The sequence below is a fragment of the Pseudorca crassidens genome, chromosome 20, assembly GCF_039906515.1.
Source record: "Pseudorca crassidens isolate mPseCra1 chromosome 20, mPseCra1.hap1, whole genome shotgun sequence".
Classification (NCBI taxonomy): domain Eukaryota; kingdom Metazoa; phylum Chordata; class Mammalia; order Artiodactyla; family Delphinidae; genus Pseudorca; species Pseudorca crassidens.
The window spans coordinates 60290510-60318174 of record NC_090315.1 but is presented as its reverse complement, the minus strand read 5'-3'; the positions used below and the strand labels follow the sequence as shown (position 1 = coordinate 60318174).

Below are 27665 nucleotides of genomic sequence, written 5' to 3'. Positions count from 1 at the left end.
TGGGGTTAACTTCACCCCGCCGGCCCCCCCGGCAGGACTGGTTTGTGGACGCCTGTGCATGGCAGCGATGATCTTAGCTCACCTGCGTTAGCTCAGCACCTGTATACCCACCCTACACCATGCCCTTCATAGAAGGAGTTACTATTAGCAGTATGACCGGGGGAAGGCAAAATGGTACCGACATTTGGAGGACAGTCTGGCAGTTCCTTCCATAGCTAAATATACTCGTACCACACGATCCAGCAGTCGTGCTCCTTGGTATTTCTCCAAAGGATTGAAAACTTACGTTCACACAAAAACCTGCACATGGATGTTTATAGCAGCTTTTTTCATAATCACCAAAACTTGGAAGCAGCCAAGATGCCCTTAGGTAGGTGAGCGGATAAATAAACTGTGGCACGTCCAGGCAGTGGACTATTATTCAGCACTAGATAGAAATGAGCTCTCAAGGCCTGAAAAGCCACAGAGGAAGCTTAAATGCTAAAGCGTGGAGCGGCACTTAGCATATTGCTAAGGGAAAGAAGCCTGAAAGTCTGAAAGGGCTACGCGCTGCGCAGTGCCAGCTACCAGCTGCCCTCCTGGGGGTCTGGCCTGCGGATTCTGGACTTGTCTGGCCAGCCCCACTATCACTAGGCCAATTCTTGAGCTAAATCTCTTCTTATCTGTCTCCCTCTCGTTCTGTTTCTCTGGTTTGGCACAGACTGACGTAATCGCACCACGGCTGTGTCACCTAGGGCGACTTGTCTAACGTCTCTGCCTCAGTTTCCTCGTCTGCAACATGGGGCTAATAAGAGTGCCCGCCTCCTTAGATGGGGACTAAGTTACCCCATGGCAGGCACTGAGAATGGCTGGCACAGAGCAGGTGTAACTAGTAACTCCTGCTTTGCTGAGGAAGAAATGGAAGCCCAGGAAAGTTCTATCACTCGCTTGGGGCGTCACAGCGCAGAAGTGGCAGAGCCAGCGTGGAATGCGACACCTGTGGCCCCAACCATGCTAACGCCACCTCCACTCACAGGCAGTTCTGATGGCATTTGTGTATGGAAGGGTTTGAATGGCCTGTATATTCTGTGCTTTCTGCAAAAGAACTGAGGTTCACAAGGGTTAGAGCGTTAAGTAGTCATGACAGCCCTTCGGAGGGAGGGAAGGTGGCCGGCCCATCACATGGCCACCACGTGGCCAGGCCAGGAGACGGAGGTCAGAGAAGCCCAGCCACACTGGCCACCTCTGTGCCCAAACGTCGCCCAGGACCCGGCGTCCGTGGCCTCCAGCGGGTGCACTGTCTTCCCGGGGGCCGCTGAGAGCTTCCCATGGGTTTTTATTAGAAACAATTGGAGGATCCAGCTGCCCCCCAGACGTTTCGAGTTGCACATTTTCCACATTCCTCCTCGACCTGGCACGGCCGGGACACCGTCATTTAAAAAAAAAATAATAAATCTGGTATTTGAAATTAAAAAAAAATCACAGCCTTCCTTTCTTTGACTCATTTCCTGTGGTGTTTCCCTGGCCTAATCGAAACCTGACAGGCTTCGTGGCAAAGGAAGCCAGACCCCCCTGCGCCGGGGCAAAGTTCAGCGTGGAGAATGGTGTTTTTGTTCAGGGGGGTGGGAAGAGGTGATGGTGAGGGGGCTTCCCCTACCGAAACCAAAAAGCAAAGCAAAGGACCGAAAGGAAAACATCCTCCTACGTGGCATTCAACTCAGCCCTCAGAGTCGGGATTGAGATTTGAGCCGCAGTGCCAGGAGGGGGGCATCTGTGCCTGGTCTGCTCCCCGGTGCTCCTCTTGGGCTTTACAAGGACCACTGAAGCCCTTGGGGCCCCAGGATCTCTCCTACCAGGAGTGGACAGGAGCAGTGTTCTCACTACCTCCCCGGCACCCACAGAGCTGGATGAGAACAGGAGACTCCGGGCAGCGACGTGGAGCCCAGAATGCTGGGGGAGTAAGCATTGTGGAGCGCCCGACACGCCAGAGTGCGTAAGCTGGCAACACCTGCTTTGCTGGCGTTTTTACGCCGGCGCCGGCCGCCATCACTGCCTTGTATGGAGCGTTCACTGTGCTGCTCACCTTGCAGGCTTTACCTCATTTTATCCCCAGACAACCTTAGAAGGTGGAAGGCATGATGGCTGCTGCCACTCTATGGAGGTTTGGGGAAATGGAGCATCTGAAATGCCACCCAGCCGCGAAGGAAGCCACATGACCAGGCTGGCGCTTCGAGCCGCCGCGCTCTGCTCGTTTCAGGGGGCAGCCGGCAGAAGGCGGGAGGCTCACACACACGCCACTTGGAAGGCTCGGCAAGTGTTGAGAAATAGGCATTAAGGAGGCTTTGAGAAGAAAGAAGACGCAGCCTTAAACCCACAGGGCTAAAGGGCTAGAAACAGCCGGGGATGCCCTGTTACAAGCAGCATGACCATTAGACACCTTGGAAAACCGGGTGGCAGTACCTTCGAAACTAAACATCCACCTATTCTATGACCCCACATATACACCCCAGAGAAATGAATCTGTACATCCACCAGAGACACATGTGGACCAAAAACACCCATAGCAGCTTTGTTCACAATAACCCCAAGTGAGAAAATCCCAAACGTGCATCAATTACGGAATGGGTAAATAAATTGCAGTACATTCACAGAAGGGATTACATCCACAGCAATAGAAAAGAACAGAACTCCCCTGCACACACGCGAATGGCTCTCACAAGCTAACAATGAGTGAAGGAGGTCCTACCACGAGAGTACGGACTGTGGGGTTCTGCTCATGTGAAGTTAGACAGCGGGCAACACTGATGGTACCCATGGTGATGGGGGTTCCCTTGGAGATGTTGATTGGGAAGAGGTACGGGAGAGCCTTCTGCTGTACTGGAAATACTCCCTATCTTGATCTGGGTGGTAGCTACACCAGGTTTACATATTTAAAAATTCACTAAGCTGCTGCGTGCTTTACTATGTATTTATAACACTTCAGTTAAAATCGAGGAAAAAGCACAGGCATTGTCCTCAACCCGCTTGTAGCCTGGTTTGGGTGATTGGTTCACTCCAGGGCGTGCAGAGAAGGGATGAACCAGTAGGGACTGGGGTGGTGGGGCAGAAAGAGGGGACAGTGAAGCCTGAGTTAGACAGATTTAGAGTCTCTTTCAGACCCTCGTTGAGGGTGATCTCTACCTTCATACATTATTTTCAAGGTCCATGTCAGTGTGTGCACACACATGAATCTCTCCCTCTGTATGCGTGTGCACACACATGAATCTCTCTGTATGTGTGTGTCTGATTTGAGCTTTTACATCCCTGCACCAAATACAGAAAGTTTAAACGAACGATTTCTTTGGCATTGTTACCACCCGTGGTCTAAGTACACCAGGCAATTATTCAATGGTTCTTGTTTTTCCTAAACACCTAAACCTCTGGTTTGGCCTCTGACGCTGTCCGTGTATATTTAGGCAGAGGACAGAAGAGTGAACTCCCACCTGGCTCGGGGTGGGGGTTTGTGAAGGCAGCCATGGGAGGCTGTCACTTTGACAGTCACACTGCAGTTGTCCCACATGTGACAACCCTTTGTAAGGGTCCTGAGCATACCACCCCCCAGAAGTCCCTCTTCCCAGTTAGCTATCTCAGGAGCCCTTTACAGAATAATAAAACAAACTATTGCCCCAGAGGAGCATGTGTTGTGGATTGATTACTCGCCAGGCTTGGGATGGGTCCTTAACTATTGAGAGTAAGGCAGACAGGAAATGGAACGCTACCAAGTGTGGGGATATTGGATAAAATAATAACGGAAGATGGCCCCTATACTCTCTCTTGCTAAATTAAGGTTCTGTGCATGTCTAAACCTAAGATTGATTCTTGAGTGAAGATGGTCATTATTGGAGAGTCTACAGCAAGCTCATGTCATCCCATTTGTGCTACAAGGAAAAATGACCCCACTAAATCGAATGATCTGGTTAACAGAGAGTTACCACACAGAACCTACATGTGTAACTGGTGTTCAAAGAACTCATTCAAATCAAAGCTTTTCAAATCAATAGACATTTAGGGAGAAACTGCTATGTTCCATGTTCTGTCCTTAGCACTGTTGGTCACAGATGAAAATGACCCAGTCGTGCCCTCAAGGAGCTCTTGGTTGTATATCTCAGCGACACTGTCCTTCTGCCCAGAAAGGAGCAGTGGCCAACTGACAGAGCAGTTGGGGGGTTGGCCGTTCTTTTGAGTCCTGACTGTGAATGCCAATCCCCTTATACTATATACTCCCAGAACCAGTAAGGAAGCTCTGATGGCTGGAAGGTAACAAGTTCACACACATAAACTTGTGAGTGGATGCCATGCTGGTGGGTGGGTATCAGTGAAGAGGCTGGATTTCATGTACATGATTCAGGCAGCGTGTCAGAGACAAAGGTGGTTGCTTATTCCTTTGTGCCCTACGTGTACCTTCGGTCCACCGGAATTACGGCAACTGTAGAATTGTATTACATTTATTGATATGCGTGACTATTCAACCGAACGATGAAGCTCTTGAAAGCCATGACCATGGCTTCGTCAGCGCTGGAACCCCAGGCCTGACACCTAGGGGATGCTTACTAAATATTTAGTGAACGAGGTAACGGATGAGTGAGGCTGAGAGATTGAATGTGCCCTTGGGGAGGTTAGCATTTCCAAGATTTACTTTCTCATTTAGAAAAGGAGACAGTGATGCCACCAGCTCACCATTGTGGGGTCACTGGGAGGGCCAGGTGAGACGATGCAGGTGGGTGACAGTGACAGCAGCAGTGCAGGAGGAGGATGGGAGGGAGAGGGACTGGAGCAAAGGAGTTTGCTTTGCTGATCGTCACTAACAAGTCAGCATTAAGGTTGGAATTTGTTGTCCAGTCCTGGCTTGAGAGGACTTTCTCTAGAAGCAGAAGACAAATGAGGGACCCAGGCCCCCGCCTTGGAACTCCATGTGAACTCCCCTTCGTGGGCTGAGGTCAAACTCTGGGCAGTGGATTGGCTCATTAAACAAATGACCTAATTTAGTACTTAAGACACCCAAAATTTACTAGACTAATTTGTCAAGTCATCCAGAACAACCACACCGCAAACGGTTGGCCTCATAGGTTTTAATGGAATGATAGACAAAATTCAGACTGACTACTCAATAAAAGTTCCCGTGAAGGCAGGACTGACAGTTTAGTCTACGGAACACGGAGGAGACTTTTATGGGCCAGTGTAAATCTTTTGACGGACTCTTTCATCTCGTCCTTTCCATTTTTACCGCCTCTGAAGGAGAATGGTTTATGGAACTGGGGGGCAGGAAGCAGGAAGTAGGAAACAGGAAGTCGAAAAGTTCTATTTTGGACGTGGCAGCTGATAAGCAGGTTAAGGCTTGGTACCCTGGATGAGCTGCTAGTGGTGGGACTGAAAGAATGAAGCACGTTTGTCCATCACCCAGCATCAAAGGTTATCTACAGAGATGTGAAAACACTGACTAAAGTATGGTTGGCACAGAAATCTGTTCTTTTCATTGTCTTAAAATCCGAACCTCTGTAATTACACCTCCTTCTACAACTGAGGCAACGTCTGTCCTTTTTCAGCAGAACCACCGGAGAGGACTTGGACAGACCTTCTCCGTTCTGCTGTTTCCGGAAGGACAATGGAAGCGGTTACCAACAGCCGTATTCTTGGGGGTGCTTTCGCCGCCCCTCACATCATCCGGACAGCTGTCTATTTACACGGTGAGCTATTTGCAAAGCTTCCAATTTAAAGATCCATCTGGTTCTTACATCAAGCTGAGCCACGATCTTAAGGCGCAAACCCAAACACACCAGGGAGATGCGAAAATTTAGGAACGAGCGTGTTTATATTGTATTTGCATTAATGCTTCCTAGAGTTTATTTTCAAAGTGAAGAAAGAACAATGCATAGTAGGCTATTAAACCCAAACATAATCAGTTTAAAGTTAGGGGCGTGCTCCTAAGAATATTTTTCTCCTGTTTTGAAGGGTCCACTTGAGGAGGGAGTCGGGGGGGTTGGGAAGGCGGACAGGGGCGGAGGAGGGACTGTTGTGAATTCTCCGCAGGGCTGGGCCTCCCCTGCGGGCCACTGCTGTTTGTCATATGGAATGGATTAGGCCTTCTCTCTCACACTGTCAACTTGGGTGTTCTGTGCACAGCCTGTTTTTGCTGGGGTCTTGGTTTTGCTTTTTATAACGGCAGGAAGTGCCCCTCTCGGACCACATGTGAAATCGTGTGGGAACGGTTGGGAGGGGGTGGGGGAACAGAGAGGAGGGTGAGTGGGGTGTGCGGATGAAAAAGCCTCCCCTGAAATATACGGCAGTGGGGGAGCAGGGAAGGGGGAGATGCGCCCTGGCCAATTTAACTTTATGGGGCCTGGTTGGCAGGAGGAGGAGGGCGTGGAGGCTTGCTTGAGGAGACCCTCCTGTCCCTAACGGATCTGCCCCTAATATTTTCCAATGCCGCACAGAATCGTGGGGGACCATTAAAGCATGAGGGCTTGCAGCTGCTGTTTAATTTGTTCTAAATTTCCTGCCGGCCTCACCAGACGTGTACAGGAAATGGGCGGTAAATGTTTAATAGGTCATACCTAACCAGACAATTAACAGGTGCTGTCATTTAGAAAATCCCAACCTGTGTATGTGCATATCGGAGCCGAATCAAGCCCCCTGGGTTTTGTTTTTCCTTTTGCACAAAGGCTTGCTGTGATGTCATGCGGAGGGACCCACAGGGACCTTCGCAGAAAACAACTGGACAGTGGTGGTGCCCCCTCGGTTTCCCGTGTGGCCAACCCTGCCCTTCTGCATCCCAGGACGCTGCCCATGGAGCCTGAGCCTGGGGCTGACCCAGCAAGCGGAGGCCCGCAGCCGGGAGCTCTGTCTTCATGAAGAAGCTGCTTCCCCATCTGCAGCTCCTTCACCACCTGCTCCCTGGGCAGGGGGAGGGCCAGACAGAAGCAAAGAGGGGGCGAGGCCCTACTCTGGCACCCACATCTCAGACAGGACCAGGGCGCCAGTCGAGCTTGAAGTAGGGCGTGTGTGTGCGTGCACGTGCGTGTTGTACCTGAGCGGGGGTTGAGGAGGGTGTCTGAGGCGCCCCAGGTTTGTCTCATGATGGGTCCTTGCATCTCCCCCTTAATTCCTGGACCGGTTCGTTCCCCGCAGACCTTTCCCAGGTCCGCCCTCCAAACCATATCACAGAGGGGAAACTGAGGCACGGCGGGCTCAGACCTTGCCTGGGTCCACAAAGCTAGCTGGTGGTGGAGCTGGGATTGGAACCCAGAAATCTGTGTCCAGAGCCCCACGTTTGACTATGTCACCAAAGGACAAACTGGAAGATAAAGCACTGTGACCCCCACTCCCGACAGCACCCTGTTAAGATTTTTAGACAGTTTCTCTTGAGCTTTCCTCTATGGAATATTTTTTCTCACAAAATCGGTATTGTATTCTCTAGGTAGTTTTGCAACCTTGTACTTAAGATTGCTATCATGGGGTGATCACTTCCTGTGGCTGACATGCAAAAATATGGTTCTCAAATGTTCCATCTAATAGATATGCCTTAAATTACTCAGTCAAGCCCTATTTTTGACAAGGCTTTTCCTAATTTTTCTTATTTACAGACCAAGCCAGATTGCACATCCTTGTACTTATCTGTGATTATTTTAATGGTTTTCGAATTGGAGCAAAGGTAGCTTACAAATACAACGTTCTCGAGTCACTGGGGAGGCTGGCGTGTGGAGAAGGGGGAAGAACCAAGGAGTCACCTGCTTGGAGCCTGATGGAGAAGGGGCGGGACCTCCTCTGTGGCCTGGCGGATTGGGCGGAGGGGGCTTGGGCTTGGGTTGCGGTCATCTTTACCTGCGTGGTCGGTTCTGTTCCGGGGCAGTTCCATCGACATGACGAATATTCTCAGACGTGCGGACTGGGCTGAACGGGATGTCTGGGGCTGCAGGGAGCCTGGGGTGAGAGCAGCATGGACTGGGGGTCTGGGCAGTCAGGCCAGGTTAAATGGTGCCTCGCTCGTCTGTTCCCTATCCGCGTGACTCCGCCGAAGAGCGTGTTTGTTCCTGTGGGTAAAAGATGAGTCAGACCCAGCTTCCGGCCTCAGGAGTCAGTCACCCAGCCCCTGGCTGCTCAAGGTGTGGTCCCGGTCCAGCCTTAGCACCACCAGGCCCTTGTTAGAAATGTAAGGCTCAGGCCCCACAGGATCAGAACTGCATTTTAACAGGAGCCCGGGGAGTCATGCTACGTGAAGCACTTGGAGAGCTCACGTACATGTTGTCCCTGAGACCGTAAGTCACATCTGTTGATCCCTCTCTACCTCCTATAAAACAGCACAAAGGCAGGGTAGAAAACAACCCCATACACAGTGCTACAGCTGCGTCCCTGACAGAACTTGGTCAGCTTTGAGGGCAGGTGGCTTCCTCTCAGCGACCACCCCCTGCTGTCCCCGTCCCCAGGGCCTTGCACGTAGAAAGCCCCTCAGTAGACGTGTGTGGCAATAAACTCAGCCCGAGAGGGAAACAGCAATAGTTTGTTCTTCCACAAAAGAATCTGCAAAGAACTTAGGCTCTCACCACCACCCCCCTTTTCAACCCACTTCAGGTGTCATGAAAACTCAAGGCATTTAGGCAAAGGCTCCTGACAGAGGGACCAGCCCTTGTGAGGTTCTCAGAAGGCCTGACCACTCCTGACGTGTCCGTGCCACCTTGGTGTTTATTTGCCGAGCTTTGATAGTGAGAGGTGCCCTCACGTTCCTTGGTCTGATGGGTGTTTAAAAGTCAGAGCTGGAAGTGAGGTGACGAAGCACTGGGTGTGCCTGGGACTGCTAGGTTTCCCGAGACGAGGGACTTTCAGTGATGAGACCAGGAGAGTCCCGAGTACACGGGATTCCGGTCACCTCACCCTAGCTGGAGGGTGTCTTCAGAGTCCCCTGTGCGATGCACTTATCTTACAGAGAAACGTACTGAAGCCTGGAGGTGCCCTGGGACTCCTCAAGCCTCCAGAGTTGGCTAGAGGTTGCCTTGAATGCACGCCCCCAGGTCTCCTGGCCCCCAGGCACCAAGACTCGAAAAGTCCATGCGGGTGTCTGGATGGAAATTGTTGCATTGGCTGCCAGGCGACCCGCAGCTCCCACCCTCCCTGCTATTACCTGCGTGAAGTTCATGTCTAATGGGTTTCAAAAGATGGTTTGAAGACAACATCTGAAACGTCTTCTAATAGTCCATGACTAATGGGCTGGACTTGGCTGTCCAATAAATTGTCTGCTCTATGGGGCAGCTACAGTGATGGGCCTCAGACACCCTTATCAGCACTTGGTGCTCATGTAAACTGACTCTCATTAATGACAGGATGAGAACGGTGACGCTGTGCAGGCCTCTGCCTGCTGTCCTCATCACGCCGTGAAGCCCAGCTGCTAATAGCGGTGCAGACTGCGGACGTGAAGACGGGTGGCAGGTTGCACAGACATGCCTAATTTCAAACAGTTGATGTCGGTTGTCATTTCGGCCAGAAGGCTCCTTCCGCTATGCTTGGCCACGACAGAACAGGCCTTGTGGGGCTGGCGTGCAGCTCGGGGCGCAGTGACGTCCCTGCCGGAGAGATTTCAATTTTCTGAAGCAGAGGGTGTAAGTGGTGGATTGGGGGCTGAATCAGTCAGTAGGTGTATTTACATTTTTAAAAATTGCTTCATAGCGCTTAAAAACAGAATATTTTATTTAAAAACCTAGACGTCCGGCTTCTCTTGACAAATTGGAAGGCCCAGCTGCAGTCGGATATGGCAACAACTGGCTGGGTGTGGGTGCGGGCATCCCCTTTGGCTAAGGCTGTGCTTCTCAGTGTGTTCCAGTCCCCACTGCTCCCTGCCGGCTTGCGCCTGGCCCAGACTCTGGTAATTTAAAGCACATGCCTGGCTGCTGTAGGCACTGGAATCTGTGATCCTGTTTCAGAGTCTCTCATTTTATTCTTTAAACAGCCTCGAAAGGAGAAAAGAGGTGGGTTGCAAGGGCACGAGAAATGTAGAAAGGAGTCGTGACGGGCAGCCAAGCATTCTGGGTCTGTGCCCGGGCTCTGCTGACCCGGCCCAGAGGCTGCGATCCATGTGACGCTCGTGTGAGTGGGAGGGCTGCTGGAACCTCCTCAGGAATCCGTCCAGTGCGGTCCCTCCTTCTCTGCTGTGGAGTTCGGAGCTTTTGTCCCCCGCTGCCCTCCCAGAGTGGGGAAGTTCAAGCCAATGCAAAATGCTGGAAGGAAAACTGACTTGAGGGCTTCTGGGTCTGGCGGCACCTAGGACTCAGAACAAGCCCCCAAGCCTTTCCGGGCCTCGGTTTGCAAAGCAAGAGTGTTGGGAGCAGGTGATCCCTGAGGATGCCTTTCTCTCTGACACTGAGAATCTGAAGTCCCCGGAGATGCCTGTCCCACCGTCCAGGTGATGTGGCGAGTGTCCAGAGACCATGAAGGAGAAGTGTGGTCCCAAGGCTGCGGGAAGAGACGGAGGGTTCAACCTGGAACGTGGTGTGGAGGGCGGGAAGGGGAGCTGGAGTGTTCTCACCAGGCTTTCAGCTCAGCCCCCTTGCCTCCTAGCTGGGTGACCTCGGGCAAGCCTTTTCACCTTTCTGGTGTCCAGTCTTTTTATCTGTCAAATGGGGATAACGATGCTAATCTTGGAAGCGTTCTTGTCGAAAGGTGTAAAGGGCTCACAGCCCAGCATTGGCACTGATAAAATAGCGGTCGTCACCATAGTAAATAGGAGGTCCCTCGCCGCAGCAAAATTCTGATTCCATCCCGGGACCTGGGTGTGCTGGATGGTCGTAGAATAACCAGCCAGACCAGGAAACCCCCCACGGGCCCTACGAGTTATAGGTTGTTGGTGGGAAAGAGCCATCGCTCACACAAATCCCAGCTTTGGGCTCAGAACAGTCTGGTCACCTCTGCTCAACAAGAATTCCCTGCAGACCTACTATGAGCCAGCACCGAGTGGCCAGAGGGGACTGCATGGTCACAGTCTTCAGAGAATGAACCCTGATTCTGGGGTCCATCTGCATTCTTGTTCTGAGAATGTCAGAATCTTGCGGGAGAAAGAAGAATAAAGAGAAAGAAAAAGAAAGGAAGGAGGGAAGGGAGGGAGGGAGGGAGGGAGGGGAAGAGGTGTTTAAGTGGGCAGGTGAATGCCCAGTGAGCCATCTTCTCTGTGAAGGAGGAGATTAGACAGTCAGCCAAGAGGGAGGACACTTGGAGCTGGATGTAAAGCACGTACGTTGAAGGATTGGCAAGGAAGCCGTCTAGGGGCTGAGTGTGTTTGCTGAGCTGTGCTGGTTTGGAAACGCGGGAGGCGGCTGAGGAAGGAGGCGTAAGTGATGGTCAGAGTTTCTGAGCAGGAGGAGGAAGGCTGGTGCTGACGTTAACCAGCGTGGGGCGCAGCAAGCTCGGGTTGGTGAGGGGCGAGGGGGTGCGTGGAGCTCGGGGTGTCGGCCGGAGATCCAGCTTGAGGATACCATCAGGTTTCCTTTGGAAACCTCAGTTGACCTGGATTTACATTAAAAGATCTCACCCTCTTTGGATGGAGTGAAGTCACCATTTAATTCAGAGTAGGCATTCAACGAGGATCTGCTGTGTCAAGATGCGGTCTAACGGAGCAAACCGACCCGTGGCCGGGCCCTTGTGACAGTGTTACCACATCCATCCCTCAGTGCCGCGTCTGGAATGGATGCTGAAGGCTAGCACCAGACTGGCCACGTACATATCGCTGGGTGCCAGGGGTTAAAGCTGGATTCAGGTTCTGGAAGCGTGTTTTAGTAAAGGCATCCGAAGTGTGGGGATTTAACGTGGAGATCAGGGTCAAAAGAGGGGGTGACGTCTCCTGTTCGGGGAGTAGCTCCCTGTTTTGCATTTGCAGGAATGATGTTTATTGGGGAACCATGGTAGGAATAAGATACTCACATCTGCCTTCACGTTAAGTCATCTGGGGACCTTTTAACACTAGGGTGTATACCTTGGATTGTAAGTAATTGCAGTCCTTGTGTTGTCGTTGTTGGTTTGCTGGTCTGTATCCTCTAGCAAACTAAATTCTGTCTTCTCCTCTGTGTCTCACAGGCTGGACTAGGGTCTAGCCCCCAGGAGGCCTTGGCACATTTACTGAGCGTGTGAATGAGTGAATGATAGACCCTGTCCCCAGCTAGGTCTTACCTGGGAAGTGGTTCAGGAAAAGACAAGCAGAAGAGAAGACTCCCCTTCCAGCCCTGGTTCTGCCATCTTCCAGCCGCCTGCTTTGGGAACCAGCCATCCACAGCTCCGGGCCCAGTTCTCGGGGCCCAGTTCACTCTGGCTGCGCTCGCTTCCCCGCAGCAGCGGCTGCCGGAGGGGGCTCGTCCTCACAGGGATGCGCTGGCATCCTTCTGATTTTCGTTTGACTCTGACGGGCCTGGGTGGTCCCTGCTCAGGGAATGGGGGCTCTGAGGACAATTCCTGGACCAAAGAGGGCCCCCTCGCGGGGCTCCCCTGCACTTTTGGAGTCCGCCTTCACGCGAGTGTGGCCTGAGCCGGTCTTCATTTTCAAGGGATCTCCTCCCCCTTCTCCTCCCCTGCCTCCAGTCCACATGGATACTTGGCCCTGTTGCTGGGGTCGGGCTGCAAATGCCGGCCTCACACAGGGGCAGCCTCCACCGTCAGCCGGCCCCACGTCCTCTCCCCTCTGGCCTTTGAAGTCAATGGGGCTCTGTGTGCAACTGAAAAGACCTGGGCCGTGGAAGCAAAGATGCTGGCTCCAGTGATTCTGGCCAGGATGGAGGGCGGGGGTGCCAGAGTCTCGCTGGAAAACTGATGGATGGCAGCCTTGAGCGCAGTTTCTCCAACGTGAGAGGTTTGGAGAGGCTTCGGATAAACGTCTGACACCCTGGACTCAGAGCTGGCTCAGCCGGACACGGCGGCCCACCCGCTCTGGGACAGCTTTCCGAACCCACGGAGCCTCTTGGGCGAGTTCGTCCTCACCTCAGCCCGCTCTGCTCCAGGGCCAGCCCAGGCCTCAGGCCAGCAGATGCAGGGAGGAGCTGGGAGCCTTTGAAGAACGGTCACACCTTTCCATGCCTTCCCATTCAGAAGGGACTTGCAAGCTGCCACTAATTGGATTTGAGTTTGGATGGCTTCCTTCGGCCTTGGAGGATTGCAAAGTGAGGCCACCTGGCCTGGGGCTAGTAAGAGGCCTAACTTTTCGCAAGGCCAAGGCTTTGGGCCTGCGAATGATCCAGTGCGCTTATATCCCAAGGGTGGATGGTTTGGGAAGTGAGGAGAAGGAAGCCCAGGTACCAAGTTGCTGTAGAACCGAGCGTCTTGCAGACGTCCTCGTGTCGGGCGGGGCAGAGGGACACGGCCGGGAGGAAAGGCAGCTTGCCCTTCAGCCAGAAGTTGAGCCGGCTGCACATCTGCAACCTGGGCATGTGTGTCTCTAAATGTTTCGCTGTCCCACACACGTAGAAGGAGGAGAGAGAGGGAGAGAGACAGGACGGAGACAGACAGAGAGAAAGAGAATGGATGGACATAGGAAACAAAGCACAGCTGTAAAGTGCATTCATTCACTCATTCATTCATCGCATGTTTTTTGAGCATCTAATCTATGCAAGAAACCATGCTAGGTCTACAGCAGATAGAAGAAAAGCAGTAGTTCCTTCCTTCAGGAGCGTCGTGATATAGGGAATTGCATATGGGTGGGAAGCCCGCATCAGCCATTTACACCCTGTGGGACCCGAGGCAGGTGCTCTGACGTCTCTGAGGCCTCTGTTTCTTCCTCGTGGAGGTGTTCTGAGGGTCCAAGGAGCTAAGTGTGTGAAACCTTTAGCAGGGGCTGGCCTGGGGTAAGCCCTGGAGACGTCGCAATGGCAGCAGTAGCTGTGTGCCCCGCAGGGGATGTGCCACGTGTGCACCTCGGGGCTGCCCCTCCTCTGGGCTGCCCGACACTATCTGGGAGCCGACTTAGACCCTTCGCCTGTTGCCGCAGCCCTGTTTGTACCTTCATCACAGCTCTTCTCCCACTACTGTTGCTGCCATGTTGGTCCCCACGATGAGCCGTCACTTCTTGTCTGCAGGATCCTCACACTGTTCATGTTTTCACCCTTAGCTTCAAGCCAAGGGTGAAGCTTGGCTTGAAGCTAAGGGTTACCTTAGCTTACCACGTTACCATCTGGCACGTGGTAAATCCACGTGCACACCTTCCCACCGCTCCCCAAACCCCCATCCTGTTCTGCTTCTTCCTAGCGTGTGATGTAATTTACTTCTTTACCATGTTTATTCTGTGTCTCTCCCCACCAGAATGTCCACTTCAGGAGAGCAGGGCTTCTCTCTTTTTTGGTTCTCTGACTTAGCCCAGTGCCTAGACACATCCTCTGTGCATAGCTGCCTGCAGGGCCTGACATATAGTAGCTACTCAGTAAAGACTCAGATGGATTAATCCATGACTTAGCGATACTTTGTGAAACTTCTGAGCAGACTGGTTGTTGGAGTTGCAAAGGCCACTGAGAGAGACCAGCGCTCCAGCACGGAGGACAGGCTGCCCAGGAGTCAGGCCACCATGCCTCCCACTCCCTGTCCCTCTGCCTGCCAGCTGTGGGACTTTGCAAGTTGCTGAACCTCGCTCAGCCTCAGCCAGCACAGAAGTAGGACGGGAACAGCAACAGGGCCTCTGGTGAGATGTTGGGAGAATTAATAGGAAAGATGGACGTGAATCACTCAGCGCCTGGCTCATGGGCCATGCCGATGCTGCCGACCATTGTAACATCCACAGTGTACACCGATGCCGGGTTCTTCGGGAAAGAGCCACGTGCTTCCGCCGGAACAGCGTCATCCCGTCCTCCTGTTACAACGGGCATTGCTTTCTGTGTCGCGTCTGACTTGGGATCTAGGGTGGAAGCGTCCTTCACATGGGTGATGGCTGCAAATCTCAGGCCTCGGCACTCCCTGCACGAAGCCCCGCTGTGACCCCAGGCGCCCGCCGGAACGCTGCTCTGGCCTGAGTTCGGATCCTGTGATTCTGGTGTCCGCTGCACAGGCACACATTTACAGAGTGCCCACTGTTTGCACCGAGGCTTGGCTCGCTCTGGCCACCGTCCTCCGATCCGGGGCGGCCTAGAGGAGCCCCCACCCTCTACCTATAGCCACATCTGGGGCTCATTGGTGCCGTCACGACAGTTTGTTTACGTGTAATTTCTGGCTGAGACTTGAAAGCCGAACGACCGCTCCGTTCTCTAAACAGTCACTACCGTTATACAAAAAGCAGGCCATCTCCCGGCTTGGATGTCGGACCAAAGTATCTACTCCCAGCGTACTCGTGAGGGAAATCAAAGGGCTTGTTTACTCACAAGTGGAAACTGCGACGTTCAGGGTCCCACGGGACGGACTGGCTGCCTCGCAGCCGAGAAGCTCGCGGCTCACAGGGTTGTTTACGCAGACGGTGCTCCCGGTTGGGAGCCAGATGTCCCGGAGGCGGGGGTCCTCCAGTGGGGGCACAGGAGCCTCGCCGAAGGCAAGTGTCCGCAGGTTTCCTCCGCAGCCTCGGAGGCCCTCCTTCTGCTCTGTCCTCTCTCCCTGCCTCCCAGGGGAGACGTACGTACAGAGAGAAAGTCTCCTTTGTTTCTCCCACAAATGTTTCATTAGGAAGGGGGTGCTCCTGACCTCTGGCAGCCCCGGTCGGTCGTCGGGTTTCAGGACCAGGATTTGGACAGCTGCGCGCCCTGATCTGGTCGGGCATCTGGGCGGGGCTGTGGCTCTCACACCTCGGAGGCCCCGTGCAGCCCGTCCCGTCCCGCAGGCATGGGCCCTGAGAGGCTGCCGCCCCCTCCGTGGCCAGCTGTCTGTCAGGACAGGTTGGGCGGCCCTTACGTGGGTGGGAGAACTCGGGTGTGGCCCCAGCTCATAATTTATGTAATTGGGCCCTCAAGGAGAGAAAGGAAGGGAAGGGACTGGTGACCGCGGGGCTTCTGTTCCTTCTGACTGCGGGACAGTGGTGTCCATAGGACATTCATCTGACAGTTCTGGAGGCTGGGGGTGGGGATGATGAGTGCTGGGGGGACCCTCACAAATAATGTGCGGGCGATTCCAAAATGAGGCCAGGAACCCCCTCAGTGCCACCAGCCTCCTGTCGGGTGTGCATCCATGCAGTCTAACTCTTTCTACGAGCTGGTGGAGGGTTCCTGAGGCTGCCCAAAATAAGTACCACAAACCTCCGGCTTCACACAACAGAAATGTCGTCTCTCACAGTCCGGAGGCCGGAAGTGAGAGTCAAGGTGTCGGCCTGGGTCCTTCGGCCTCTCTCTGCCTCTGGTGTTGCTGGCGTCCTTGGATCCTTCGGCCTCTCTCTGCCTCGGGTGTTGCTGGCGTCCTTGGGCTCCTTGGCTTGCAGATATATCACTCCAGTCTCTCTCTGCCTCTGCTTCACATGTGCATCTTCCCCCCGTGTGTGTCTGTGTCCAAATTCCCCTCTTTAATGGGACAGTGATTTGGCCCTATTTCCAGATAAAGTCACACTCACAGATTCTGGGGCTTAGGACTTGAATGGACCTTTTCAGGGGACACCATTGAACCCAGTACAGAGCTATTCTCCACAAGGGCGCTTTTTGCTTGGACGTCTTGGTTTTCTTATCTGTAAAATAGGGATAATAGTCCCACCTTCATTGGGCTGATGTGGGGATTACATCGGCTCAGAAATGCAGAGTCCTCAGAGCTGTGCTTGATACACAGCAGTGGGATGTAAGGGGTCCTGTTCTTACTCTGATCTTCAGCCACGGGGCTCCGAAAACAACGCGGAAAGAGAGAGGGTCAGGGTCAAGTGCATGTCACTCACTTCCGTGGTCCCCAGTTACCCTTAGAATAACGTCCCCATGTCCCCTAGGCTTCCTGCTTCTCACTGGGCCTGGGCACGTGGGTCTTGCTCCCCGCTCCCCCATCGTCACACTGGCTGCCTCCTCGGGACCGTCTCCAGCCTGATCGTCCATCCCTCTGTCCTTCCCGAATGCTCTCAGGGCTGGGCTTCTCCTCAGCACCCCGCCCACCCCACCTAAAGCTGGCGTCCCTGCCTGGGTCCATAGGACATCCTGTGGACGGATGAGACACAGTGTCTCGTCACGTGGCTGTCACGCTGTCACTCTGCTTTCTTCATCGTGCTAGCACGGTCTGTCGTTTCATGTAGGTGGTTATCTGAATGCATCTAGAACACAAACCCCACGAGGGCAGGAACTGCCTGACCTGTTCTCCCATTCTGCGCCCAGCCCTCCGTAGTCTTGAATGATGACGCGAAGGTTGCAGTCAGACACCCAGTTAGTAACCTGCGCCCCTTCTAGCGGTGGATGCTTTCTCATTGGGAGCCTCCGTCTGGGGGTCCACGACGAAGAGCAGACGTGTGAGAGAGCTTGGTGTGGCTCACTCAGCCTTCCGTTTTCTTGTTCTATTTATTTCTATTGAAGGTTTTCTTTTGAAAAATTGTTGGGCCCACCCATAGAATAATTGCCAGGTATTACAATGAATGCCCCTGTGCCCATCACCTAGATCCACCCACTGTCAATATTTAGCCATGTTTGCTTTTTCACTCCTTTTCTCTCTCACGGTCAACATCATCGTGATCATTACTTCTTTATTTTTGCTGAACTCTTTGAAAGTAACTTGGGGAGGATGTGTCCCTTTCTGCCCCTGAGCGCTGCAGCGCTGTCCCCTTAAGAACAAGGACATTCTCCCGCACAACCACGTTGCCATGGTGCGTTAGCAAACGTTCATATTCAGATCTCGCCCTTTGTTCCAGAACTGTGCTTTCTGGCCACTTTCGCCTTCCAGTCCAGGCTGTAACCGAGCACCACGCGTTGCATTCAGTGTCATGTCACACGAGTCTTCTTTAATCTGGAATGTACCTCAGCCTTTCTTTGCCTTTCATTTCATCAGCATTTGGGAAGAGTGCAGACCTGCCCTTTTGCAGTTTGTCCCTCTACTCAAGTTTGTTCGACAGGATTCAACTGAGCTTTTATGCATTTTTGGAAAACCAGGGTTTTTAAAAATGAGAGAATTTTCCATTATAAAAACAGACTTCACCTTTTAAAAAATTAACAGATTTGGCAACATCGGGCCCAGATTCCACATGGCATGCTATGCATAGTGTCCATCCACAGCCTCCAGTCTCAGAAGCTACACGTGTGTGAGCCCCACCGTGGCCCTGGACGTGCCCCTCACTGCTATGGGCCTTAGAGAACAGTCTCCCAGGTGGTGGAACCTAGAAGATTTGATCCTTTCCCTCTAACTCCATGGAAAACTATAAATAGATGCTTCCACAGCTGGAGGGAGAAGCATCCCAAAGAAGGACCACACCGTAAACAAGAGCGGCTGGCACATTGCAGGGATTTGTGCAACAGCAGGAGGAACAGGTGATAAAATGGTGCTTCTGAGAAGAAACTCATCCACCAAGGGTTTATCAATGACGGTGGTCTTTCTTAAGAACTCAGATGCTGACAGCTCTTCGTGATGGGAACGTCGGCCTCAGAGAAGGAAGGTCAGGCCCCCGTGGGTCGCCGTGGGTCTTGGCTAGGATGGGCCACCACCCCAACCATGTGTCACTAGGCTCTTACGTCACCCCCTAAGTCAGAGCTGTCATTCTCCCAGTTCAGATGCGTTCATGCTCAGTGCTGACCACCCAGCAGGTGTGATGTTCATATATTTTGAATAAATACATAACTTATTGAATAAATGCAAAGTAACTGGTTTTTTCTTCTCAACTAATTCTCTGACTCATTTCCAAAGAAGGGTTTCTCAACCTTCTTACACAAATATCCCCTTCCAGAAACACGTCCCATTTCACATACTGATTTGTACGCCCATTCCCCCAAAGGGCTATGAGAGGAACTTCTCATTAGAGTTCTCATTAGTAATCACAACCTCATCTAAAAATCTCCACAGACTAAAAGTATTCTGTCACTCTTTGTTTTCAAGTTCTGTGAAGAAAGCTTCCACCCATAATTTTTTAATATTGCAAAATAGAATGTTCCTTTGTATTCTATATCACTACTGTTGTAGTTTGTGGTTGCCCACCCCAAAAAAGGGGAGCAAACGACACCCCTCCCCAGAACATCTCTGACCTAAAGCTTTAGGATGGAGAACCTAGTGGGGAAGCACCTGACCTCCGATGAGTCAGCATCGTGGTCACTGTTCTGAAATTTTCACCAGGAGCCTGGTCTCAAGGTCTAAAGGAGCCAGTCTCCTCGTAGGACATGGCCTCGAACATCCCAGTGTCTCTACATCCCATGTGGAAGAAGTGCTGACCTGCGGAAAGGGAAAACAGAAGGCCAAGAGAGCCAGCCACCAAAAATGCCGAACTTCAAATGAAATCGTGCATGTTCTTAAAAAATAAACAACACAAAAGGCATTTGGGGTGAGCTGGGCTGTTTATCTCCATATCCACAGTGTGCTGGTTGATAAAGATCTTACTTGGAAACTTTCTTTTGCGGAGATCAGGACAAATTTTCCAGTTAATAATTACAGGTATTAGAAAACTCAGCTGATTTGGCTGTGAGACAACACAGGAAGCGTTTCCTCTTAATTTTTAGCCATGTAGTAATAACAGCATCCACCAGTTTCAAGCAAGATCAAATAGAAGAGCTGATTTGGATTATCCGGCATAACGGTCCAGTGTGTTCAATTAGCTGTGAAATCTTCTAATTTTATTCAGGCATATAAATCAAGTTTTTATGTGTAAGTGCATCCAACGGCATGTTTTCGACTAGCTTTAAACAGGCTTTCAGCCTAGCTGAGAGATTTCGGAATGCAGGCTCTGGGGCCAGATACTTGGGTTCAAATCCTGCCTCTGCCACTTCCTGCCTGGGTCAGCCTCAAGCATTACTCACTCTCTCTGTGTCTCAGGTTGCTCCACTGAGCAAAGGTAATAATGATCAAAGTACCCACAGTATGGGTTGGGAGGCTAAGTGGGTCAATTTACAGACTCTCTTAGGTCAGTTCCTGGCACATGGAAGTTAGAGATCATGATGGTGATGATGTTGATGGTGGCGATGATGATAATGGTGGTGACGATGGTGATGATGGTGATGATTCCCTTCATGTACACTGAGCACTTTGCACCTCTAGGTGCCATGCAAGTGTAATACATACAGATTTGGTTAATCCTCCTGGAACCATTATTGTCCGTCTCTTTTGATGAAAATAGAAGAGGCTTAGGGAAGTTAAGAAACAGGAGAGGACCTGGACCCAGACCTCCCAGTTGAACTGAGGCCTCTCATGGCCAGGGTTGGGGGTGTGTAGATGGACAAGACATGTTCCCTGCCTCAAGGGGCCCCTCCCTCCCCCCACCCTCTGACAGGCAGAAGGGTACAGTGTTCTAGCACTGGCATCAGGGAACAGCAGGTGTCTTTTGACCTTTAGAGACACTTGTCCCCTGGTTGGAGTAGACACTGTCACATCCGTATAGTTAAAGATAAATTGACACTCAGAAAGGTTACGTGGCTCATTCAAGGGTCACACAACTGGACTTGAGAGGGCCTCCCGACTTCGATGTTCTGGCTGATGCTGTCCATGGCGCCATATCTCTTCCATCCCTGCCTTGGAGGAGCTGCACAGGCCCTGCTCAGCAGGACAATCCCAATGACCCAGGCACACAGTTGGAATGGCTGCCATGCTGGGCTGGGTTAAGATGACAGCTTGACAACTGGCCCACTTGCTTGGTCTTTATGACAAGCGTCATTAGCAGCTGTGTTTGAAATGGTGCAGAGACCTAACTTCAGGCAGAAACTGAGGGGCAGTTACTGTGTAAAACTGCCTGGAGAGCCAGGACTAGAGCCAGGGATTTTCCCATCAGGCCACGTGCCAAGCTCAAGGGTCTTGCCCCAGACCACACAGCCAGACTGTCATGGGCCAAACTCATCGCAGGCTCGTTTGGCTGCAAGGCTAATGCTCTTAACCACTTCCCCACATGGCCCTTCCTCACTGATTTTGCCTTGAAGGAAACCAATGGCTTGAGACAGAAAGTCCGGGAAATGCACATAAACTTCTTTTATGACCTATGATTATTAGATGCTGGTGATTAACGTTGGCTCTGGGATAACCAACACTATCTACATGTTTGTGTCCTATCTGAAGTCTGTCCAATAATGATTCACTGCTTAATTTAGCAGTGAGAGGACCAGGTTTCAGCTACCACCTCCAGTCTCTGCTCAGAGTTTTGCTTATTTAACTGAGGGTTGCTGTCCTAAACAATGGCTCTTAACACATTTTGCTTCATAAGGCTGATTGTCATTAGTCTTCTCACAATGCTCTTTGATTATTCTATGTGTACTTTGTAAGACAAAGTAGTTTTCTGTTATGTATGTATCTATCCTCTCTCTCTCTTTCTGTCTCTCTCTCTCCCTCTCTCCCCAGCCTCCTTCTGCAAAGGAATGGGAGACACTTGTTAAATAAACAGACCAATAGGTAGACATCCCCAATCTGCAAAGGCACCATCAACATTAGTCGTTGACATTTGAGACTTTCAGATCCACCCAGGTACTGCAGAATCCAGTTGTGAAATTGGTTTCATTTCTTCACTTGGAACACAAGCCATGCTTGTTAAATCAGTGAATCATCAGAACGGGCTCTGAAAGATTTTTGGCTATTCTAATATTCAGACCAACTTATAAAGATTTGCTATCCCTAAAGATGATCGAAGACAGAGTCCACACACAAATATCCTTGAAGAGGCAACAAGCAGGCAGTGTTCAAAGACCCTTTGTACAAGCATGTTGGGGACTCACAGCGCCATTAAAGTCAGTGGCTGGATTCCCTCTAAGGGGCCAATGCTTTAGAAATAATAATATGTAATTTAAAAGCCACAATTTATTGAGAGTGTATTCTTCATATTTAGTCCATCATGACTTGCATACAGATACGAAAATAGGTTGAAAGCATGCAGAAGTTTGCCCCAAATCAGGCAATCTTTGGATGCTGGAGTTGGGATCAGAATTCAGGTATGTCAGCCTCTGAAATCTGGGCCACGTTCAATCCACACTCACATCCATTATCTTACTGGATGCTTGTCCTCATGGGTGAGTGAGGGTTGGTCAGGTGGTGAGGGGCGGAGAGAATGTCAGTGTGGCTGGCGGAGGGGGTGAAGGGATGGTGGAGGGGCCAAGGGGAGGAGCTAGAAAGTTATGTAGTGGCCGTGGGTCCCCACTCTGCTCATTGAATCTCCGTGGGAAGCCCTTAAGAAATGTAGGTGATGTGGTCCCACCCAAGATCAATTAACTCACAATATATGGGGGTAGGACCCCCAAGTAAATGTCAGTGGTTTTTTTTTTCAAAAGCTCCCCAAGGGGGTTCTAATGTGCAGCTGGGGGTCAAATCCCCCCGGGTGGATCGTGAAGGGATGCGTTGGCCACAGTCATGAGGGTTCCTGACTTGGTCTGTTTTGAGATACACTTTCATTTACAACTTTATTCCCAGGGAACTTTCTTTGTTCCACATCCAGGCTCAAAGCAGGGGGCTGCCACACAGGGTAAAGACGGGGTGGAGGGCCGGGGGCTGAGTGACACCCAACAATATCTTCCTGGTCAACTTGAGAAGCTGCATAAACAAATCATGAAACTTTGCTTCTCCTCCGCCTGGGGACTCTTGGTCTGCTGCCATGGAATTGTCAGCCTCTTAGAAAGTGTCTATCTGCTCTGGAGAGGCCGTGGGAATACAAAAGGCACACACGGCTCCAACCTGGAGCTGTCTCCCACCAGAGCCAGCGGCACAGAACAGCCACTTCTTGGCCACCTGGTCGACCAGCAGTGCTCACTGGGAGCCCTAGCTCCAACCTGAAGGCTGGAGCAGGGGGTGGGGGAGGGGGTCAGTTAGAGCTGCATTAATGCTCTTTATGAGTTTCCCTGGGGGCTTACAAGCAACAGGCTATGGGGAAACCCCACATTTCCAAAGCAGCTTGTTCCTAGGCCTAATCTTGTCAGTTTTCCCCAGCAAATATACCAGCACAGAGGAAAAGCTTCCCTCTGAAATTGCTATCCCCACAGAAATTTAATTCTCTTAGAAAAATAACACCTTTTCCTCTTCCCAGGAATTCCTTTTCCCTAGAAGAGGATTTTCACAACAAGCCAAGGTGTTTGGGGATCTCTTTAAACCATAGCGTCATCATTGGACTTTTGGGAAAGTAAAGACATCACCAAAATATAAATCTGGTCTCTAAATATTCAAAGTAATGAAATTAAAGAAGCCCTCAAGTATCATTTCTCTGCTTCCCATGTTAACCCCTGACATTCTATAAACATTGACATTCAGTGCTTATTTGATGGTAGTAGTGAAACTAGAGAGTTCACTGAATTTTGGTAGCCTAGTAAATTTTGTACAACATGACTGCAAATTCAGGGAAATAGAATGTTTGTTCCCTTTACTAAATTCCATCTCTAAGATTTTATACCAAAGCGAAGTGGCATCAAAAGTTTAAACTCAAATGTGCAAGGATGTTCCCTGCTCGGTTATCTAACTTCCAATATCTGGAAAACCTCGAAATGTCCTAGAACAGGGGTTGGGGAACTCTTTCTTAAAGGGCCAGGTAGAAATCATTTTTGGCTTTGCGGGCCACATACTTATGGTCTCTGTCACAGCTCCTCAGCCCTGCTGAGGTGGCGCAAAAGCAGCCACGGGCAACACGTGAATGAGTGCGTGTGACTCGTTCCAGGGAGACTTGATCTGGCCCCCAGACCATTGTTTGCTGCCCCGCTTCTATAATAAAGGACGTGGTTGTCCGATTCTGAAACAATAAACTACGATGGACTATTTAGCAGCTGATTGAAGAGCCTACAGAAACTTGGGGAAATATAAATGATGGAACGTTAATGTAAGAAGGCAGAAAACCACACGTTTAGTCGCAATCATGAAAGAATCATCATAAAAGGTGGAAGCAGGCCGAAAGGAGATGCGCCAGTGAAAAGGGGGTGAAGACAGCAGGGTGAGGGGGTAGCTGACGCCGTCCTGAGCCGTCAGGATAGAAGGATGCCAAGGTGCGTCCCACAGCCAGCTGACGTTCACTCTAGCATGTTCGTCGACTAGATAACATCGTTTGTTCACTCAGCTGTTTGTGAATTTATGTAAAGCTGTTTACTCGCAAGCGGTGAAGCGTCTGCTGGGCAGGGTTCTTGACCCGGGAACTTGCGAGCAGGTGCGCTGAGGGCAGTTGGGCAGGAGTCAGCCCGGGGAGTCCTGGTGACGAGCCTGATCTTCCCCCTGCAGCAGTGGCAGCCGTAGGCAGGTCTGAGAACAACCTTCCCTCTGTGCAGGGGCCACAGACTTGGAGGGAGGTGATGGTGGTTCATCCACCTGGGGCCCCCTGGGACAAACCCAGATTAAGGAGGGAGAGAGCTGGGCACGGTCTCCGACAGCAAAGGCTGGAGGCTCCACTGAGCACGAGAGACCCAGACCCGCGGCCTCGCCTCCACACCGCCCGCTGCCCCTTCCACGGGGTCTGCATCTTGTGGACGCGGGGCCGCTGCCAGATGGGCCTGTCTGACCGGCAATAAAGCGCACTGGGGGCTGGACTGGTCTCGCCGGGGACCTGGGACAGATTCAGATTTACATCCGCGAGCCCGCACGAGGGGCTGCAGTGTAAAACTCCAGGTGTCCACCCTGTAGATATTTCACGTGCAGTTTGGGAGTTTGGGAACCCTCGGAAATGTTAGCATTTGTGCCTAAAATTGCCTGAAATGCAGTCCAAATGCCCATAAAAAGTAACCAAATAGCTGTTTATTGTTACTGGTCCATGTTCTTCGAGCTTCCACGTTGGGCGTGGATCTAATTGGGTGCCGGCCGCGTTGGGGGTGACATCAGGGGTGCTTCCTGGGCACCTTGGGATCTGGTTTATCATGAAGCTGGCAGTCGGCAGTCTCCCCCTCGGCCCCGACAGGACACGTGGGGAAAGCCCCGGTGGGCCTTCCTGAGACTTTCTCCTCGAGGTATATTCCTGAAAACCTTGATGAGGGTCCAAGCCTGTCCATAAATTTGCCAAAATACAGAAAAAAGGAACTTTAGGAGATGATACAGTTATCACCAGGGAGCCCTCCCCGGAACCCCCGAGAGCCCTTCGTTTCTGTTCCTGTTTTGGTAAAACACAGAGGCCACCATTTCACCCGTGTTCAAGTGTGCAGTCCGGCGGCATTTAGCACGTCCACAGCGTTGTGCAGTCATTACCTCTAGTTCCAGGACATTTCCGTCACCCCCAAAGGAAACCAGCGCCCACTAGCAGCCACTCCCCAGCCCCTCCCCCAGCCCCCAGCAACCACCAGTCTGCTTCCTGCCGGTGGGCTTGCCTGTGCTGAACGGTTCACACAATGGAATCACACACTCGGCAGCCTTTGTGCCCAACAAGCACGTAAAAGGGTACTCACCGGGGAATGCAAATCACACCACCATGAGATACCACCTCACGCTCACTGGGATTGCTAGAATCAAAAAGAAAAGAAAAGAACAAGTGCTGGTGAGGAGTCCGAGAAACGGGAACACCGTGCTCTGCTGGCGGGGATGTGAGACGGTGCAGCCCCTGCGTACAACGGTAACTTGGGATTTAGGCCACAGGGTCTGTTCAGTGGGAAGGAGAGGGGCTGTGTTCGAGCCCCAGACCCTCCCTGTAGGAGCCGTGTGACCCTAACCTCCTCTGACCTGTGTGAGTCTTCATTCCTCATTCCTGACCCGCCAAGATCCCGTGAGGCCCAAATAAGTCACAGGCACGGCCTGTAAAGGCGTCTGCGGTTGTCCCCTGAGCACCCCCCCCGCACAGGGTTCTTTCCAGAATCTCCCCTTGCTCACTCCCCTCCACCCAGACCAATGGCTGGCTCTCCGTTTCTCAGACAGGCGTGCCCCACCCCCGGGCCTTTGCAGCCTCTTTACCCTTTCATTCCACTGTCACCGTGTCAGTGCCACCTGCCCCCTCCCTGCCCCTCAGCTCTCTCCATCACACTGACAGAGTAATAACTGACTTTATTTCTCGGGGTCATGAGGTCGCCGTGAGCCCTGCAGCATGAAGGCCTTGCCCGTGGGCTCACCACCGTGTCCCCAGTACAGAGAGGGGCTCAGAAGACCCTGTGGATCAGAGGACGCACATCCCAAATGATGCACACGCCAGCAGGTCGGGTTCCTTGAGCACAGGAGGTCAGGGTGGTGTGCTGGGACACCCAGTCCCATCCCCACAAAGCCCAGTGCCCCCTCGCCAGTGGGAGGACAGGCCAAGGGCGAGCGTGAGCAAGGTTCTTGTTGGCGTGGAGCACGGGTTCCAGCTTTTGCAAAACAAGGGGAATTTCTAAGAACACCTGGATGGAGCTGGACCCTGGAAGGTGTGGGACCGGGTCCCCGGATGGTGTGGGAATCCTCTCTCCCCACACCCCGTGTGTGTCTGTGTTTTGCTTCACTGACCTTCTCCCCTGAGTCCGTCTCCCCTGCTACGGTGGACGTTTTCACAGCAGTGTACATACTGTCTAGGACGTAAGGCTGGACTCCTCTCTTGGTCCCAGCTCCAGGTTCTCAGGGAGGGGACTGACTTCTGGTTGCCCCACTTGGGGTCAGGCTGCTCCCTGGACCTGCCGCCTGTGGCTGGGGCTGTGTAGGGGGGGTCAGCACACTGTATAGATGGCTTCAGTGGTGGGAGCAGTGGCACCGGGGTGACGGGGCAGTTACGGGAAGTGGCTGAAAGCGGAGACGCTAACCCTCAGGTGCCTCGTCTCTCCTTCCTTTGTCCACGCTTCCGTCCGATACTTAACTGAGCTCCTACCATGTGCCGGGCACTTCTCTAGGGCCTGGAGATACGTCCGTGGACAAAATACACGGACATTCCTACCTTCAAAAGCCTGCCTACAACCTAGCGGAGGAAGGGCTCCACAAACAAGTAAACAGGTCCGTTCATTTGTGTTGGGGGAGCCAGGGCTCTAACAAGCATCCGGCGGGTGAGGAGACATGGTGGGGGCAGCGGGCAAGGTGGACAGGGAGGCCTCTGAGTGGGGACGCTTGGCAGGTACATGGGTGAATGGAATGGGCCAGCTGGGCCAGCTGCGCTCTAAGCAGCGGCCCAGCACGTACAAAGGCCCTGTGGCAGGCAGGTCATGCGTGTTCCAGGACAAGGAGGAGACCAGTGGGCCTGGAGTGGGGACGGAAGAAGCATATGGCACTGGGTTTGTGGCTTTCCAACCTCTTCACAGGTGTGTCCAACTCTGCAGCCGCGATGAATTGTCTCTGGGGCCTCGATGTCCCCACGTGGTGGGGTGGCAGTAGGAGCCCCTCCTAGTCTGGCCTTGGGGCCTGAGGTCACACTGGGGGCTGTGGGGAAATATAAGGCCACAGTTGTGCGCCCTCGAGGATTAGGGGCTCATTCTTCACGGAGATCTGCGGTGACAGTCATGGCCCAGGGGCGGGAGCCGCAGCCAACGTCCCACCCACGGCTCGCAGCCTGTCTCCACCGCCGGGACCCCCGGGCTGGAAATGAGGGCATTCCAGGGGGTGATCTGTGTGCTCATGGAAGGACAGAGGGAACCACATGGTGGACGAGAGCACTCGCCCGCCGGCCCCTCGGCTGCATCCCAAGGAGGAGGCAGGAACCCTTGACAGGACAACCTGAAAGATGGGTCCCCACGGGGCCATCCCGATAATCTGCTGGGGGCCTCTAAGCCCCAGAAAAGGCCACAGCCCTAATAAGGGCCTTACCCTGT

The 27665-nt window shown here is 52.3% G+C and overlaps 1 long non-coding RNA gene across 1 annotated transcript in view; it reads left to right on the top strand.

Annotated features, from left to right (window-relative positions):
• LOC137214510 (uncharacterized) overlaps positions 1 to 27665 on the top strand; it is a 153896-nt gene that overhangs the window by 111751 nt on the left and 14480 nt on the right. The window contains exon 7 of the long non-coding RNA XR_010938935.1: positions 5562 to 5702. This is a non-coding gene — a long non-coding RNA (uncharacterized lncRNA). The remainder of the gene's footprint in view (positions 1 to 5561; positions 5703 to 27665) is intronic.